We start from the raw sequence: 19,085 nt of genomic DNA, 5'->3' as shown, positions 1-19,085 counted from the left end.
AATCCGTCCGGAATCCGCTTCAGGCGCGATAAAGAGCGAGCCTTCCGCGATAAGGCATTTAACGTTTGGAAATTGATAACGGGACGATAACGATAAGGCCGCGAGTGTCGAGCGGAGATGGAAAAAAAGAGACCTCAATCGACGAGAAATCGTCGTCGAGTAAACTGAGGAGACGGGGTGAGAAACGCGCCAATTTACTCTGAAAGATTACACGTTCGTTGGATTCAGGATAATATTTTTCTGTGTCGTAATGCGCTGCTATAAATATCGCGGATAAGAAGAACTTTTGAGGAGGTCTATTTCTTTGGTAAATAAAAAGATTTTTTATATATATTTTATTATATTACTACTTATATTACTATTATATTACTATTATATTACTTTATTATATTTTATTATATTAATTTTATATATATTTTATTATATAACTGCTTCTTTTCTTTTCTCTCTCTTTCTCTCTTTGTCTCTCTTTCTTTTATATTTTAAAGTATTGAAAAATGCAGGAGCACGTATAAATTTAATTACATTCGTTGTATTCGATAGAGGGAAGCTATGCATACGTGCATTTTCATATTAAATATTAAACTCGGGAAAAGTTAAATTATAACGTAACGTTGCTAAAATATTGTAAAATCGATAAAAAATGTAATATCTAATTTGATGCGTAAGTGCGTATCGTACAATGATATTAAGTATTAAATCGAATTTCAGAAAGATTAAGTTGATTTAATCTTTCTGTTAATACATGCTTGAAACAGAGGGAAATTTTAAATATCGATGTCGGAAATAATAAATCGAGTTTCATAAATGGCAATAAAGGATTGTCGAATCGATAACGTGGCAAGAAACATTCCGACGTTATTCCAATAAGCGATAGAAAAATGAATGGCCACTATAAAAATCTAACGATAGTTTAATGACCAATCATTTCTCATTCAGCTTTATTAGAAATATTACTTAAAAAAAACTATTGAAATATTGCTTAAAAAAGACTACGGAAAAAATATGTTACTTAAGATTTACAAATATTATTTTTAAATTTATATATTGCGGAAAATTTATATTTATTAAACATTTAAAATCTCTTTTCTTTTAAATATTTATGTATATGAAAATATTTAAAAAATATTTAATATTGAAAGTATATGAATTAATATTTTAAATAATTGTTTCCCTTTTTTTTTATCTATCATTTCAGAATATTTTTTTCATTTAAAAAGTTCAAGAATATGATTCAAGATTATATCATCACACAAAGTCAACTCGGATTTAAAGTCGAATCAATTTAAAATTCGAGGTTATTATTTAATATTCAAGGAGCAAGGACCGTTTTCGGAAAGTCGATCTGAAAGACGGGGATCTATCAAAGATTTGGCAGATTAGACGGAAAAATAGGATTATCGAAAATCGTTTAAGGATCCAACAATCGAAAAGGCGTTACAATGGCTGAAAGAACGGCGGTGACTGACAGTGAAAAAGTAGAAGAAATCGTGACGGATAGGATGCAGGAGATCGCCGCTATTTTGTCGGAGACGCCGGTTGTTACGGAAAATGGAAGCGAAATTAAAAAACGGGTCAGGAGGAATATTATCGCTGTACCGGAACGTTTCGTCGAGATCGAACGAGACGGAAGAAAGTATCGCCGCGATATGAATGGACAATGGAGGCTCGTATTGTATTGATCAACATTTCATACGGTTAGTTTGTTTTCTTTTCTGCATCGCCGGTCTTTAACCTTTGATTGACGGCCCGTGAAATTCATGCACAAACGGCCTTTGGATGCTTTGAAATTTAATAAACTTCTACTAACGTGTTAGTCGAGTGTCTGTTAATAAATGATCATTTAATGATCATTTATTTAAATCTTCTGACATTCCAGAATATCATTTAACGTTTAATAAAATAAGATTCAAGACATCTTTAAGCGAGAAAACAATATTTCATACATTTAAAATTGTCGTTTAAAATTCGAAGCTAGTATTTAATATTTAAAACTTCAATTATTATTAAAATTGTCCGCTAAAAAGCATAATATTTTCGTAATGTACCTTAGATTGTTGCATGTTATTAATTTTATTAAATTAGTATAAGTAATAAACATTTAATTAATTTACGCATATTTTAATTAATTACGCTTTATTTTTAAAAGAATTAATTACTTTATATAAAGTTCTACCGCCAAACACTTTTATAAAAATTGGCAGGTTTTACGTAGAGACTAACAAACATATTTGTTGTCTCACGGTTTTAAAAGTTGTATTTAATCTATTTACCTTTTCGTTGCATTTTAGAAGATTAAATGTTTTGCCTAAAAGCTACATTGTTATGAAAGTTCAATATTTGTTCCACCGTACAACACAAATCCTAGATTTTTTTTATTCTACACGTACGAAATTTTTTATTGAATCTGAGAGGACTGAAATTTGAAAGCCTCTTATAAACATGAATCTAGATTTTTTTATTCTGCAAGCAATTTTTTATCGAATCTGAGAGAAGCAACATTTGAAAATCTTTTAAAAGACCCTTTTCAGCGTAAACACAATATATTCTGAAAATTAAAATCACTCTCATAAAAATTAAATTTCTGTAATTGGATATCGTATATTTCTTTCGAAAAAAATTAATCATGTGTTTGTTCTATAAAAATAAAGCCTCATTTTTAAAAGCCAAATGTATTTTATCTTGAAAAGATTTAGTTTTTTTTTGACCAATTAAACTTTTTTCCAATTCTGAAGCTAGATAGACTCGAACAAAAACGATACTTTGTTTGGTTACTAAAAGCGAAATTTTATTTAAGGCAAAAACCAAATATTTGCCAGCTTGAAAGGCTAAATTTTATCATCATAAAAGTCTTTTCTTGCTGAACAAATTTTTTCCACAGAAAACTAAACTTCTATGTGAAATGATTATATAAGTGAAGTTTTTCCAAAAACACGTTTTAACAATATTTGAACGATAATAAACAAATAAGTTTTTTTTTATTTTTGAGCGCTTTTATCCCCCGTCAAAGTAACTTCCATGTTTTTAATTCCTTTTTCCTTTCCTTCTCTATCTCTTTTTTCTCTCTATGTTGGGTAATTTCGATATTCACGCAATCTCGTAGACAAGATATTTTCTGTGAGTCTCACATATGCATATTTATAGGTTTCATGCAGCTATTAGTTGAAATGCAAAATGATACTTGGCTATTACATTAACCTTAAATAAGACATATTAAACGATTTTGATTGCTTCTATTAACTATTCTCAAAAAAATATCTTTTAATGTTAAATTAAAAAAAAATTAGCTTGATTAATTGAGTGTACATAAAATAAGTACATAGAAAGAAAAATACACCCAGCTAAAATAGTTTAAGAAAATAAACGAGAAAATATATACAAAATGCAATTAGGATTTAAAAAAAAATCTCTAAAAAATATGCAATAAAAAAATGGGAAAATTTGCATAAAAATTATGATATTGGAAAAATGAATATATAATACAAGCAATGTTATTAATTAAAATACTATATATTGAAATTTATTCATAAAATATCTTTATAAAAATATCGAAACATAAATTATTGTTCAAAATTAATTTATATGATTTATAGAATCTAACAAATTTTCTTTTCCATTCAGAAATAGAATCCAAATTACAATTAAAATTTATTTATCATCACCTCAAAGTGCAACAAGATCACGCTTGTTTTGATAAAGTCTTATCAAAGATTCGCTTCACCTTTGACACGCCTCTTGTAGATGAGATTCAATTGCTGTAGTGGAAATCATAAGCTGCGATTTTATCAATCCGGGGAATTCTCGACGAAAAACAGTTATTGCATAACAACAGCATATATCTTTATAAATGATTGACGACTAGTAAGAAAGCAGCGGCGCAAAACATTTCTGTTTTGCCAACGAAAGTGTTTGTGTCGTACGCGTCATTTGAAAAGACCCCATCGTGAACAGAGGCATTCGAAACACTTTGTATTCGGCGGTGAATATTGAGAATGAAATTTTGGATCGCATTGTTAACGATTGCCGTGACGATAATAACTGTCGTGTCGTTATCATCAGTGAACAGAAATCGAGTCGAATCGACTACTACTAAACAATTGGGGACAATATCTCCGCTTAATATTATAACGGTACCAGAGATAGCATGTCCGATTGGACAGCAACGTGATTCGAAGGGAAGGTGTCGGATGAAAATTGTATAGAAGATACTTGAGAGAAATTTTAAAAAGGGAGAATAATGCCCGGTAAGTTTACGTAGCACAACTTTTTCGAAAATTATAAAAACTTTGAAAAAGATATATGTACAATAATTTTGAAAAAGGGTTATAAGAGTTAAAATGCATAAAAGATACGCATAATTATTAACTCATTTCTTATGATATATTAATTGGAATATGGGAAATATTTTGCTCTTTTTTTCATTTATTTTTATGGCAATTTATTTCAAGATAATAGAAATCTATGATATACATTATACATTTAATTTTGATATTTTTATTAATCTAAATTCCCAATTTTTTTAATACAAAACAAAACTATATAAAATACTAATAAGAAACTATTAATAAGAAGGAATAGAATAAAATATTTTAGATAAACTATTCATTGTTTATAAAGTAAAGAATTATTTATTATTCGATATCATTATATGAATTATCTTGAAATTAAAATAAAAAAAATAAAATTAAGAGTGTAAAATAAATTCAACACTTCTACTAAATACGATTTGCCAGAACGTTGATGTGTAAAATACAATTATGTTCAAATTATAAAATAGCGTCAAAAATAATTAACATTTCAAAAAGTAATTACTGCGCATATTTAAATTTTTTACTTTTTTTATTTCTTTACTTTAAATAAATATTTAATAAAAAGTTATTATACATAATTACGTATAAAAAATTTTTGTATATAGACTTTTATAAGGTATGATAAAAAATTAATTGTTAAATAATAAAGAATTATAAAAATCTTATATAAACAACATTTTGTACATATTTTTATAGAAATATTAAAAATTGCGAGATATATATTATTAATTATTTTAACATAAAATCTAAAATATTTTATACTCATTATGTATAATATATAATACTGTAAAATTAATCATTATTGCCTTATTTTAACATAAAATCTAAAATATTTTACACTCATTATGTATAATATATAATACTGTAAAATAAATCATTATTGCCTAATTAATTTTATAAATAATAAACAAATTAAATAAGTTGCTTACCTCACGATTGCTCCGTCGACGCTCGACGTCATTCCAGGCCCCTTTTCTCTCCTTCGAGTTTGATTGCTCTGCGACTGTTCCATGGCACTCATATAACATTCACTCGCGAAAACACAGTTAATTATAATCGCGCGCAGACTAATCAACAAAATTAGTCGACGATTGCGATGCACTTTGCGCGGCACTGTCGACATTAACCGCAAGCAATGCGCACTTTATTGCGACGCGAAAACTATCATCAACTCATTGAGAATCGCACGATTAAATTTATACGCCACTCTCGCAGTATATATTACGTTCCCTGCTAAAAAATACTATGAATAAATAGTACAAGTTGAAATTAAAAATAAAAATGTACTTAAATAAATTTGAAAAGATAAATAATAATTTGAAAGTATAAAAAACTAAGTTTGCTGATTATTCGCACAACAAAGATTTCAGTGCAATAAATCTCGCGGAATGCGCGGTTTGATAAATTACGACGATGTGTGAACGTCGAATTTAAGTTTGCGATTCGTAAATATTAAAATATCAGATTATATATATTATTATATGAAATATAAAATTTTATATATTTTTATTTTTTATATATTTTATATAAAATAAAAATTTTATATAAAGTATATTAATTATATAAAATATAATAAAAATATATATAAAGATAAAAATAAAAATATATGTAAAAATAAGAAGGATTGTTAACTCTCTGTAAAGTTTAAACACATGACGAGGCCACTCGATCAGAATCGATCCGTCCCGCATCTACGATATTTCGTTAAAGACCGAAAAATTCTAAAACGGCACGGACAAACCTCATCCTCTCCGACATCGTGCGATACAAGCTGAATTAATGGCTAATTAAACGATGCTACGTACCGCAATGTACCATCGGATTATTCGATCCGATGATTTGCATATTGCTTCTGTTTTCGATTCACTAATTGTATCTGAGCAAATTATATTCAAATTGATAAAAAAGTGGGAAACGCGACGTGGGGTATAAATTTTCATCTAAGCGTTATAGAGAAATAATTCACGACGATGGATGCAATTGCTATACTTTATCTCGTTTTGTTAATCGATAATTGCAATCGTCGTAAGAAGTGATCGCGTTTCTCGAAGAATGATAAAAGATGATAAGAGGCAAAATACACGGAGCGACACACTTGCTATCTTCCTGCTCGAGCCTCACTAAAGGAATGAACACGACGCGAGGAATGTCAAGGACGTAGGAACAACAACGCGCTCTACGTCACACAAAGGTCGAATATAAACAATCTATTCGTACTTGAAATGACAACAAATTCATATATATTGTAATCACACGCAGTATTTAACATTAAATACTATGAAAATAAATTTATGCGAAATATTTTATTGTCCTCTCACGACATTGTGTTATAGTGAAATTACTCGAGCCTATGATTGGATTATTATATACAAATCAGCGAATCGAATAATTCAAATAACGAAAAGCCGTGATATTTTGACTATTTATATATTTTGATAATACACATTTATTTCGCGAAATAAAAATTAATCTCGTAAACAATATTGAATTTTGATTGTATTTTTTAAATGATATATCGCGTTTTAATTAGCCATTAATTCGATTTGCTTAGCGCGTTATCAGGATACACTCGCCAATATTATTTTACAATTTTTGGATCATTAACAAAATATTGCAGACGCTGGACGAATCGATTCTGATCGAACGGCTTTGTAAGTTTTAATCAATTGTCATTTTTAATTAACACATAGAATCGTTATTAATAATATATATTTTATTATTTATCAATCATGTCACATAATGTCACCATTCATATGTCATTGTAATTTATCGCTTATTTCGCGGGATTTATTGAATCGCAATCTATCGTGCAAATAATCGACAAATCTCTATCTAATCTCTGTCTAATCATATTTCCAAATTACACGGTATTTATCAAATACCACGAATATTTACTTTTAATTTCAACTTGTATTTGTATTCACTTACGTTATAACGCAATATAAAGTAAAAGCGAGTATATTATTTGTATAGCAACAGACATAAAATGCCGCAATGAATGACGTATAAATCTGATAGTGCGATTTTCAAACGTCAAGAAAATCAAATAGTTTTGTCGTCAATATAACAAAATGCATGTGGCATACGATTAATATCGAAAATGCAAAGGGTGTCGCAATATATTATTGATTAACGCGCAATTGTAACTAATATTTTTTGCGAGTACGTATCATGTGTTCCATGAAACAGTTAAAGAGTAACCATGAAGAAGAAAATAGAAAAAAATCTAAAATATGTATCGAGTGACGGCCGAGCAAGTATGAAGTGTGTGAGCAATTTATAATATTTAATATTTATTACTTGTAAAATTAATTGCTCGCTTATCGACGCAGTAATCGATTTTATATTATTACATAATATAATGTGTGTGTACAAAACACATTCTATAAAGTTTATTTTAAAATAATTAAAATATTTTTAATAAAATATTTATTGTAATATTTCTAAAGAAATATATAGAATGAAATATTGTTTAAAATTTATATAATTATTTAAATTATATAAATGATATGTTATATAAATTATATAAATGAGACTTATTATTAGTTATTTGTTTGAAAAGCAAATAAAATATTTATTGTGCACAATAATTATTTTTAAAAGTACTAATTATTGTTTGGACACTATTTTATCCTTGAAATATTTTTATATTTTATGAATTATTGTTCACGATTCCGTAGGTTGGTAAAGATTGGAAATCTTTTAATCTTTCACAAAATATTCTCTATAAAATTATTATACACACATTGATTGCTAAAATTGCGCTAATTTACAAATGATTAATATCTCTGATGTATTTTTGAGATAAAATGCTTTACTACGAAGATTTATGCTTCCTATGTAAATTAAATTTTTGCCGGAAGTATTAAAAAAACACGTATTTTTTTCCTCTTACTTTGGAATGCTTTTGCTATTACGTTTGTTTTTCGTTTATGTGCATTTTCTCGGTCCACTAGCGTCCCTAAATACAACGGAACAAAATTTATAAAGGGAAAAATAAAAAAATGGAAATTATTGCATATAATTCAATTTTCATGTCATCGAGTAAAAATGTCGAAAAATTTATTACTCTATTTATCTTTACGCTACCATTTTTTATGTTCGTTTACAGACCCGACAATACGATTGGCGATGTCAAAGTACGTACAAGCGTAGTAATGAAATATCGTAACAATGGCGATGTGGAAATGGTCAAATGGATTTGTCCGCTTTGCATTATCGGAGGAAGCAGCTATTCCGTTACTTCAATACGATCATTTCTCTATATCGTTCGTTCTGTATTACTATTATTAATTGTGTGATGAATTGTAGCGATAATATATAAATTCCGGTATTATAATCGTTATATTAAATCGTTCCATTTGATATTTTTATCCTGTTGATATTTTTATCCTGTTTACCTTTTACCGTGTAAAACAGAGAAAATTATATATATGTATCTCAACAAAAGTCTAGTAATAAATTAATAACATTAACAGAGAGTGTTTTATGCAAATTAAATGTTACGTTTCGTGCAATATAGAAAATGAATTAACAACAAAAGTTTATTTAATTAAAATTAAAAGAGTTGTATCTCCGATGCTAAAGAGATGAAAGTACGAGCTTTTTTAATACGAACACTTTTATTTTCTTTCTCATTGCCTTTCTATCTAAATACAAATGTGTTCATTAATATATATAATGACCTATTTTCTATCGATTGACAGGTGATGTTATTTTTAAAACATCTTTCATTATATCTTTCATTATATCGAAGATCGATATTAGTTAGTGGTAAGTAAGTATGTCTAAGGGATATAGCTAAGAAGGGTATAGCGTCTAGACCGTGCAAGAGATCGTAGAATAAAACATAGAAATATGCGAAATTGAGTTTACAAGTTTACAAGTGTATTATTTATTAGCCTATTAAATTTGCAATATTTCTCTTGCCTTACTAAGATTTCATAGAAATGTTTACACAAAGAAAAGGAAACGGAATATTTTAACACAAGTATGTATGTGAACTTAGTTATGACACTGATAACTTCGATCGCGATGATGCGATTCAATAAGCTCCAATCTGCGCTTTCAATTTCAATTTTTATTACATTCAAAGTGCATCGTCAGAAGTATAACATCAGAGTATAAATAAGAAATAAACGATAGCGAAGTAGCAAAATATTGGTTGAAACGACAGAGCAAACGTGTATAATACGTAGAATTTCGCAAGTACTTAATATACAATAATTTAGAAAAGAGAACCGCTAAAGATAATTAAATGCGGAATTAAAGCTACAAAGTTGCCTAAAATTTAACTTTTATCTTTTAGAATATTATTATAATGAAGTTTTCTATCATTATTTTATTTATACTTGTGACGATGACATTAATCTTGGTACCGCCGAGAACCTGTCAAGAAAATGAGGATAAACATCTTATGTTTACATCATTGGAGAAGCTTGGTTACGAGCGCAGGACACCCAGAGACGTAGTACAAATTCCAAAACCATGTCCGAAAGGTGAGACACAAGATCCTAAAAGAAGATGTCGCAAACATTTTTAATGAGATACAGGTAATTATTTTTTTTTAAAATTATGCAAATAAAATCTTAAAAATATAAAAGCGCGATTATATTTTATACGCAATTTTATACGAAATCGGTGCTTGATAACATGAGTTTTTGTTAAAAACCTCTGGAAGGAAGGATAAAATAATGCAAAAATTATTAATTTTGGAATAATATAAATTCCTTAATAATATAAAAATGTTAAATGTTGATTTTAAATAAATTAGCTGACAATAATTATACAATAAAATTTTTATAGATGGATAAAGATATAGAAAAAATTGTTTAACAATCTATTTAATTTATAATACTATATTTTCGTGTTTAAAATATAAATCCTTCCTATTTCCTTCATCCCTGAAAATTATATATTCTGATTTGCGACAGATTCCTTCCTAAAGTACGACATGTGTATTTTATGTCTGTTTGTAGACCAACATTTCAGCAATATCAGCTAAAAGCTAGAAGCGAGACGGAGCTTCAAAATAACGTAGTAACGACGAAAATACTCGATGTATCAACAAAATTCCAATAAATTCACATTATACGATTATTTGTATTGTGCATATTATTTGTATTGTGTAGATCTGCACGTCCTGAATTATGTGCAAATGTAATTAATTACACAGTGACGGTCAGTCTGATTGCTGCCCATCAAAATGATATATAAAATAAAATCAAAGATCTCTGACAATAAAATTACATTTACATCTTTCATATATTTTTTAGAGCCTCTGATGCACATATTTTGTTATTACACATTAAATTAAATTTGCCAGTAATCGTGTTATCGCATTAATTGACGATGATATAAAGTGTATAAACTTTAAATGATTATTTAGGAATCTTATTAAAGTTCGAATTATATATAATCAATAAATTTGTTTAATTGTGAATCTCTAATTCTTCAGAAATCATTTTTTATTATGTTACATAATATATTTAATATAATATATTTACATAATATATTTAGTTAAATTTCTTCTACCGCAAATTTTTCTAAAACAATGAGAGATTTTTCATGCATTTCGAAATATATGCGAAAAATAATTATCTTTATGTACGATTAAATCTCTCTCTCTCTAAACTGCTTACTGTAATTTTTTATTTACCTAGAAAAAAATACCATTTGGTTCTTTCTCGTTTAATTAAAAAAGACTGGTTTTTCTTAACATAATTAATGATGCTGCATAATCACATGTGGATTATAAATAGTGAACGTCAGATAGAAAAACTGCAAAACATAGTGAGCTGTTCAAGCGATTAGATCTGCTGAAAAGCTTGGATTTATATGAAAACGAAAGAAATTATGATAATTACAAACAATAAACTAGAATTAGAACTGGATATTGCAGGAAACTAAAAAAAAAACTTGTGTTATTTCTAAAAATTTAAAACTGTTGAGTACATTAATTAAAACAAAAAAATTGTGAACGTTATAACAAAGAACGAGATGTAAGTATTTACAACACATAAAAAAGAACACAGAAAAGAATTAAAGAGAGAAAAGACCTTAGGATAAGATTTATTCTAGAATTTCGAAAAAAATAAAACTTTTTGAACACAAATTCCCTTTTCCAGATTAATTTTATATTCCGTAGAATGCATGAAGATTACACAGGCCCACAAAAAAAAAGGTACCCTGTGCTGGCGATCTGACTAGGCTAGTCTTATGTATTTTGGCCCGCTGAATTCGAATCTGACGTCAGAATTGCTCCATCACGTCACAGTTTTTTTTAAATCTCAAAAATAGACGAAAATTTCGTAAAAATCGACATTCTAGGGTAATAAGACTGCGCTTCTTAAAGAAAAAGTTACCAAAATCATATTTTAATGTATTTTCAGACATTATAAATCCAAATCCGACCTAGAATATAAACGTTGTGCTCAATTTTTTTTTGTGCTCATTTTTTATTTTTTTTATTTTTTCAGGTTGTAACACCTAAAATTTACTGCAAACAGATTCTATTTATCAAGATGCGAAGATATTAAGATAGGTTTTTATTTCCAGATAGCACAATCTTTTTTTTCATGTACCTCTAGCGCTTTAAAGACATGAAAAGAGGTTTGTGACCTATATAAAGAAATTTCTGCATCTTATACGAACTCAACAGCTAGAAGCTGTAAGTTTCGAAAAAATTTTTCTCAAAATTTGGACTTGGAGAATATAAGATTAATTCTTTCCAATATAAGATTTATGAATGAACTAAAATCAAATATGGAATACGGAAGATTGCTACTTTTTCATGACAAATGTTAATGGAATCGATGGTATGATTGGTGTGACAAATCGGATTTGGATTTATAATGCCAGAAAATACATGGAAATATGATTTCGGTAACTTTTCCCTCAAGAAGCGCAGTCTTACTACCCTAGAATGTCGATTTTTACGAAATTTTCGTCTTTCTCTTTTGAGATTTAAAAAAAACTGTGACGTGATGGAGCAATTCTGACGTCAGATTCGAATTCAGCGGGCCAAAATACATAAGACTAGCCTAGTCAGATCGCCAGCACAGGGTACTTTTTTTGGGCCTGTGTTATTTTTGCAGCACCATGAAAATGTTCCTTAATGTTTTCCTGATGATTGCTGTAATAACTATTGTGATATTATCGGGAATCTGCAAACCTGGAGAACAGAGAATAGTAATTCAACATCACAATCGCAATATAGTATGTCGCATGTTTTTATAATGATGAAGATACGTACAGATAATTATCAATTTAAAATTCTGTGTTTTATTCTTAATGACGATAGATAAAACATCAAGTTTTTATCGTGTTAAATTAAGGATAATAAATTATAATATCCATATATATGTATATAAAACTACGAGAAAGAGAGAGAGAGAGAGAGAGAGAGAGAGAGAAATGTTCTGATTTTTGTATTTGTTTATAGTTGTATAATTATCATACCAGAAAAACAAGATCATCTCGAATTGGCTATTATTAGTTGCAGACTCATCAATATAATCAATATCATGAGATTAAACTCACTATTTCAAGAATTGCTTAATAAATCAATGAGAAAACGACGAAAGTAATTTTTTAATAGGGAATTTTTTTTAAAGAAATATGAACAAAATAATACTTTACAAAAAATAAGTTAAATTTTCTTGCTAATACCAACTGTTATTTTGTAAAAATACTTCTCTCAAATATTATACAGGGTTTAGCAAAAGTGTGGAAACCCCTTAATATTTCGAAAAATACGCATTTAAAAAAAAATGTTTCATACAAAAGTTATAGGGTTTTATGTGGCGCATTACACAGCAACATTATTATGACCTCGAATAGCGTTGTCAAGGTTATGTGAAGGTCACCTCCAATTTTTTAAATGGGATACCCTATATGCTTTTGCATATTCTTGTAGCTTATCTCGAGAGCTTTCCAAAACACTATAATTAAGTTAGTTTTCATTAAGTACTTTCCGAGTTATGAGGCTTAAAATCATTTCTTAATTTTACATAAACCATAAAATATCTAGTAAAATATTCATTTCTCGATTATCTTACCTTAATACTTTTATGTACAAAATAATGAGAGGAATCAATTGGTGTAAAGAAAAAACATAGTTGTTTTTAAGAAAAAATATGTAATTTGCAATTAACAATTCCATATTTTTTCTTAAAAACAACTGTATGTTTTCTTTACACCAATTGATTACTCTCATCATTTTGTACATAAAAGTATTAAGGTAAGATAATCGAAAAATGAATATTTTACAAGATATTTTATGGTTTATGTAAAATTAAGAAATGATTTCAAGCCTCATAACTCGGAAAGTACTTAATGAAAACTAACTTAATTATAATGTTTTGGAAAGCTCTCGAGATAAGCTACAAGAATATGCAAAAGCATATAGGGTGTCCCATTTAAAAAGTTGGAGGTGACCTTCACATAACCTTGACAACGCTATTCGAGGTCATAATAATGTTGCTGTGTAATGTGCCACATAAAACTCTATAACTTTTGTATGAAACATTTTTTTTTTAAATGCGTATTTTTCGAAATATTAAGGGGTTTCCACACTTTTGCTAAACCCTGTATAATAAATTAACTCAATCTTTAGACCCAATTTATTACTCTATCTTAATTCTATTAAAATACTCAGTATAATTATATTCTAACAATAAATAAGAAATAATTGAGGCATTCCCAAATATAAACAAATCAAGAGAATCAAGAAAATTATCTACTTAACTTTTAATTGCGATATTATAATTATTTATTTGGCTGCCATTGTATCTCGTATATTAGACATTTTAATTTCTTGCTTGTTTAAAATAGGTAGGTTTACAAGAATTTACACGAGAAAAATCTGATATGCCGGTCTTTTCATAATAATAACTTGCATAATTGTGAGATATTAAATGAATCATACAAACACCTGATACTGCGTAGAAAAATCATGTGTTTATTAAAATCGCATGTGTTTATTTGTAGAGATCACCAAACATGCCAAGAAAACTTGAAAGTTCATCATAAACAGTCATATTCAACAGTTAAGAAATAAGAAGTTTATAGAAGAAGTTTATATTATAGAATATCCGGGAAAACTGATTTGATTTCGTTTCTTGTAGATCGTAAAGAAAATTCTCTTCTAACGCGATAAAGGCATTTTTTAATATTTTCTTGATAATCACATTGATATTAAGCGGTTGTGATAACCGTAGTATCGAATATATTACCCTGTAGAAACTGATATAACTGAATATACTATTGCAGACATTGATACCATTACAACCGAATATACTACCGTTGAAACTGATCCACTATTCTGCCATCGATTTACTTTTATTCCAGGTGTTTTCTCATCCAAATTAGATTTTTTCACAAGGTTTTCTTGCCTACCAGATTAAGAAATGGAAATGCCTTAGTAGTAAAAACATGCAAGTAATATTTATTATTTAACAATCAATACAAATTGAAATTATTATATATGTTGTAAAAAATTATATATAAGTATAATTGATTCGAGTTATTAAATGTAACTTTACATCGTTTGTTTTTCTATTCTATCAGAAATTTTTATCTTTTAAAAGAATTCTATGATTATTTTGACTATTTTATTATTTTATATGATTATTTGCGAACTTTAAAAATTTGGCGACTCTTAAAATCGATAATTCGATTCTTAAAATACCTTCTTAAAACCCTTGAATAATACAATAAAAATGATGAATTAATTTAAGAAATACAAATTAATAATACATAAATCAATTTTCATACTAATGCCAATTTTATTTTATAGATTGTTCATTAGAATTGAAAAATTAATTCGATCCAATTTTGAAAAGAGATTATTTTCCTTTGATGCGATTAGCATTTTGTATAATTTTTTTCTAATGATAAAGAAATAAAAAAGCAATTTAAGCATTTCGAAATATATATATGCAAATCAAATTATACAAGAATTATAAAAATTATATAAATTTAATTCTTATTTTATTAAATACTATATCCATATCTAGTTTATTAAAAATATATATATCAGTTTATTAAACCGGTTTTATAAAGGTAAATAAATTTGCATATCACGACAAAACAGATTATAAATAGCAAACTCAAGGTAACGAACTGGCAATGTATATTTAGCTCTCGAAGCAATCAAGCGTGCAGAAAATCCGAATTTACGAAAAGATAAGAAAAGTTAAAAATTATAAATCGCGCGAAAAGATTATAAAAAATATTTTTAAAAAATGAGAAAAACTACATTATTACGGAGAATGAAAAAGTGCTAAAAATAAAAAATCTGTCGAGAAAATATGTATGAACATTACAACTGTGTAGAATAATTAAAATATAATTATGAAAATAAAATTAAATATTATTATTTAATTAATATTATTATTAATATTATTACTTAAATATTATTTAATTTAAAATAAAATATTATTTAAAATGTAATTTGCATAACGTTATATCTGTATAACGAAAACGAATCAGAAATTTACATAATTAAATTTAATTTAAAATTGTGAAAGAGAACACGAGAAACTCAATATAATTTATATTTAAGATTGAATGTTTGTTTTTCATCTTTTTCAGATCGCAGAGAGCTCCTCCTTTTTACAGCATCATGAAGATATTTCTTATTATTTTCCTGATAATCGTGTTAATGGCAATTATTGTGATACCATTGGGGATCTTTGAACATAGGATCATCGCATCTACTACTGCTGAAAATCGTTAAAACTACTACAGAAAGTACTTCTACTGATCCAATCAAATGGCCTTTCCATCAGTTTCAGCATCACGAGTCTATTTTAACAATGCTTTCGAGACTCTGCCCATTTGGATAGAAAAAAGATGCTTGCGGACAATATCCATTATAACAAAAATACGCAAGTAAAATTATCAGTTTCTTATACATTTCCAATTTTTGCACATTACTACTAATTACTGCCGTAATGCTTTTATCATGATTAAGATTAATAACTCGTAATTCAAACGTGGAATAGCGATGATCAGAAAGATTATTTACGTGCATGTTGCATAAAAACTAACTTCAGTAGCTGGGACATATGTAAATGTTAACGTTCAATCAATTAAAGTTGTATATTTTCATGTCGTTTATCTTGTCTATCATGTTTATCTTGTGTATCATCTTGTGTGTCCTCTTCTAACGTTCTCTGAATTATTAATATTGACTATATTACTCTTTGATGGAATTTACTTGAAAAAATCTTTGAAGTATGATATATAGATGATAATGATGATTGATTACTTTAGAATATGCCACTAGATTTTGAAATTTGTAGCTTGTATATATTTTCTGCTGCGCTTTTTTACGTTTGTTTGCTCAAATATATATATATATATATTTCATAACAATTTTTATAACTCAAAATTTTTTTATAACAAAAAATTATCGAGTAATAATAACTCATACAATTGATTAATTTTTTAAATATGAAATAATATAGTAGCTTATAGAAGAAATAAATATCAGTTTATATTACAATGATTATTGTATAGATTTTCGAATAAATCAAATAAGTCAATTTAATCTCTTAAAAAAATTCATATTTTTCAGAAGTTGTTTATTTTAATACTTATGCATTGTAAAAATGACGTTTATTGTTAATATTATATCAATCCCATTATGCACTTACTTTCAAGGTTTTTATTTCTTGTGAAGAGAATATAATAAATGTGAGAGAAAGAGAAAAAGAGAACATGAAATATGACAATTGATAAGAAGATATCTACATTTTTTTAATCAGAATTTACGAAAACAATATCTCATTATTACAATCGTCTCCGTTCGAAGCATAATTTTATTCTTAAAATATCTGCAAACTCTCTCTCTCTCTTGTAAAAATTTACATATTCAACTGCAACATATTTCTTTCGAGAGATGACACGTTTTCTTGCAAATATTTGAACATCAGCTTTTAGTGAAAATTTAGTGGCGATGCAGATATTCCATCGTAACTGTAATCGCGATAAAAAATGATAGAAATATTTCATGTATTAATATTCTGCATATTAATACAATTTATTATTTTTTTTTTAATTGAATTATGTATGTATTTAATCATTTGTGTATCATGTGTATATTTATGTAACTTTCTATTTGTTTGTTCTTTAATCTCGCCTTTTATAATATTCTTTAACTTACTATGTTAACAAATATTATTTTTAACGCTCAGTGCCATATTATTTATATATGCCTGTTCTTTCACGTTGTAGCTTGCATTTTGTATCCATTTGCCTAAGATTGCTGCAAACTTTTCTCCGCGATTACTTGAAACCACACTTACTTTATGTACATCACGTGAATAGCGATAAATCTTTTGAAACCCGAGAAATGCGCTGGAGAAAAATAGGCAAAAATAAACTGCTTTTAAAATAACTGTTTAACATTGTCAAAGTAAAGAAGCACACAGAGTTTAAAAATTCTATTTTTAAATTTTTAAGAGGATTGAATCATTCGTCTAAAAAATATTTTTATCATAAATATTTCGTAAAAAATATTTTTTTTAAATATATATAATTGTTTTTTAAATTATAATTTTCATATTATTCATAGCCCTAAAGAGAAGTTGTGTAAACGTCGTAATAAATTTAAATACGGTAAAAAATAAATAATTGTAAAAAATAAGGAGAGAATTTATAAAAGTTTATAATTTATAAAAAAATTTTTATTTATAAAAAAAAGATAAAGAAATTTATATTTATTTAAAGTTAATGGAATATATACGAATGAATAATAATTTGTTCCACATTCGTTAAATATCTTAAATATCGTAAGCTGAGGCGTAAAGAAAGATACCAGAACCTTATACTATCTTACAACCGGTTTCAAACAATAATAATGAAATTCGCATATGTAATCAAGAGAGTAGACTATAAATAGTAAATGCGTAGCAGCAAGATGGTAGTACGTGTTTGTATCCTGGAAGGAAAAAGTATGTCAATACTAAGGTATCAGTTTATAAAAAGAAGCAGAAAGAATTGTAGTAAATTTAAACGTGGCAATAAAAGAGTAATATTTTTAAAAAATATTTTAGAAAAGTAAAAATAAGAAGAATAAAAATCAAATTAAGAATAAAATAGATTAAAAGAAATAAAATAGAGGATGGAGTCTTATAAAGAGAACTTGTGTAAACGTCATAGTAAGTTTAAGTACAGAAAAGAACAAAAAGTATAAGTAATTGTAAAAAAATAAGAAGATATTTATAAAAAGAGGAAAATTTACATATGTATTAAACTAGTTTTTCAAAAAATTTGAAAACAAATAGACAAATAATATTCATTAATGTTTACTTAATTTTATAGTTTATAGAAAAATTGTGAAGAATAGTCAAATTTTTTGATCACGATGAAGATATTCCTTACTGTTCTCTTTGGAATCGTACTAATAATGGGCATCATGATACTATCAGGAGAATCAAATACATCCACAACTCCTAAAACACATATGAACACCACAACTCCTAAATACAAAACCACCCCTCACATCGTAAATGTTCCTGAAAGGACTCCCTGTCCGCCGGGCCAGAGAAAAAATTCTCATGGAGTATGTCGCAAGACGTTATAATGGCCAAATGATACACGCAGGTAATTATCAATTTAATATTTAAATTTAAATTAATCGTAGTTAATTATTAGAAATTATAATTATTAGAAATAATAGTTTCATGATAACAAATTTATATTAATTAATGTATGTCATAATGTAAATGTAAAACTGCAAGAGGTATATATAAACGCACATTGCGG

At 27.3% G+C, this 19,085-nt stretch overlaps 1 protein-coding gene and 2 long non-coding RNA genes across 8 annotated transcripts in view; 2 read left to right on the top strand and 1 right to left on the bottom strand.

Annotated features, from left to right (window-relative positions):
• Nucleotides 1-19,085, bottom strand: part of LOC145977032 (uncharacterized) — a 121,490-nt gene that overhangs the window by 39,859 nt on the left and 62,546 nt on the right. The gene's annotated exons all lie outside the window — the stretch shown is intronic.
• Nucleotides 87-10,409, top strand: LOC145977139 (uncharacterized). Of its 3 annotated transcripts, none has more exons than XR_014440432.1 (5): nt 87-307; nt 1,199-1,697; nt 8,422-9,514; nt 9,619-9,862; nt 10,289-10,409. It is a non-coding gene; the product is annotated as an uncharacterized LOC145977139 (long non-coding RNA). The 3 variants fall into 3 exon arrangements; XR_014440431.1 differs by having other exon boundaries at nt 97-307; nt 8,422-9,518; XR_014440429.1 differs by lacking the exons at nt 87-307; nt 1,199-1,697 and having other exon boundaries at nt 9,067-9,518; nt 9,619-9,808.
• Nucleotides 17,354-18,870, top strand: LOC145977154 (uncharacterized). The gene is made up of 3 exons (XR_014440443.1): nt 17,354-18,287; nt 18,374-18,478; nt 18,642-18,870. It is a non-coding gene; the product is annotated as an uncharacterized LOC145977154 (long non-coding RNA).

This window comes from Camponotus vicinus, unplaced genomic scaffold, assembly GCF_025532165.1.
Source record: "Camponotus vicinus isolate PSW18456_S1 unplaced genomic scaffold, iyCamVici1.0 SCAF_1, whole genome shotgun sequence".
Taxonomy (NCBI): domain Eukaryota; kingdom Metazoa; phylum Arthropoda; class Insecta; order Hymenoptera; family Formicidae; genus Camponotus; species Camponotus vicinus.
This window is presented reverse-complemented; position numbering and strand designations above follow the sequence as displayed.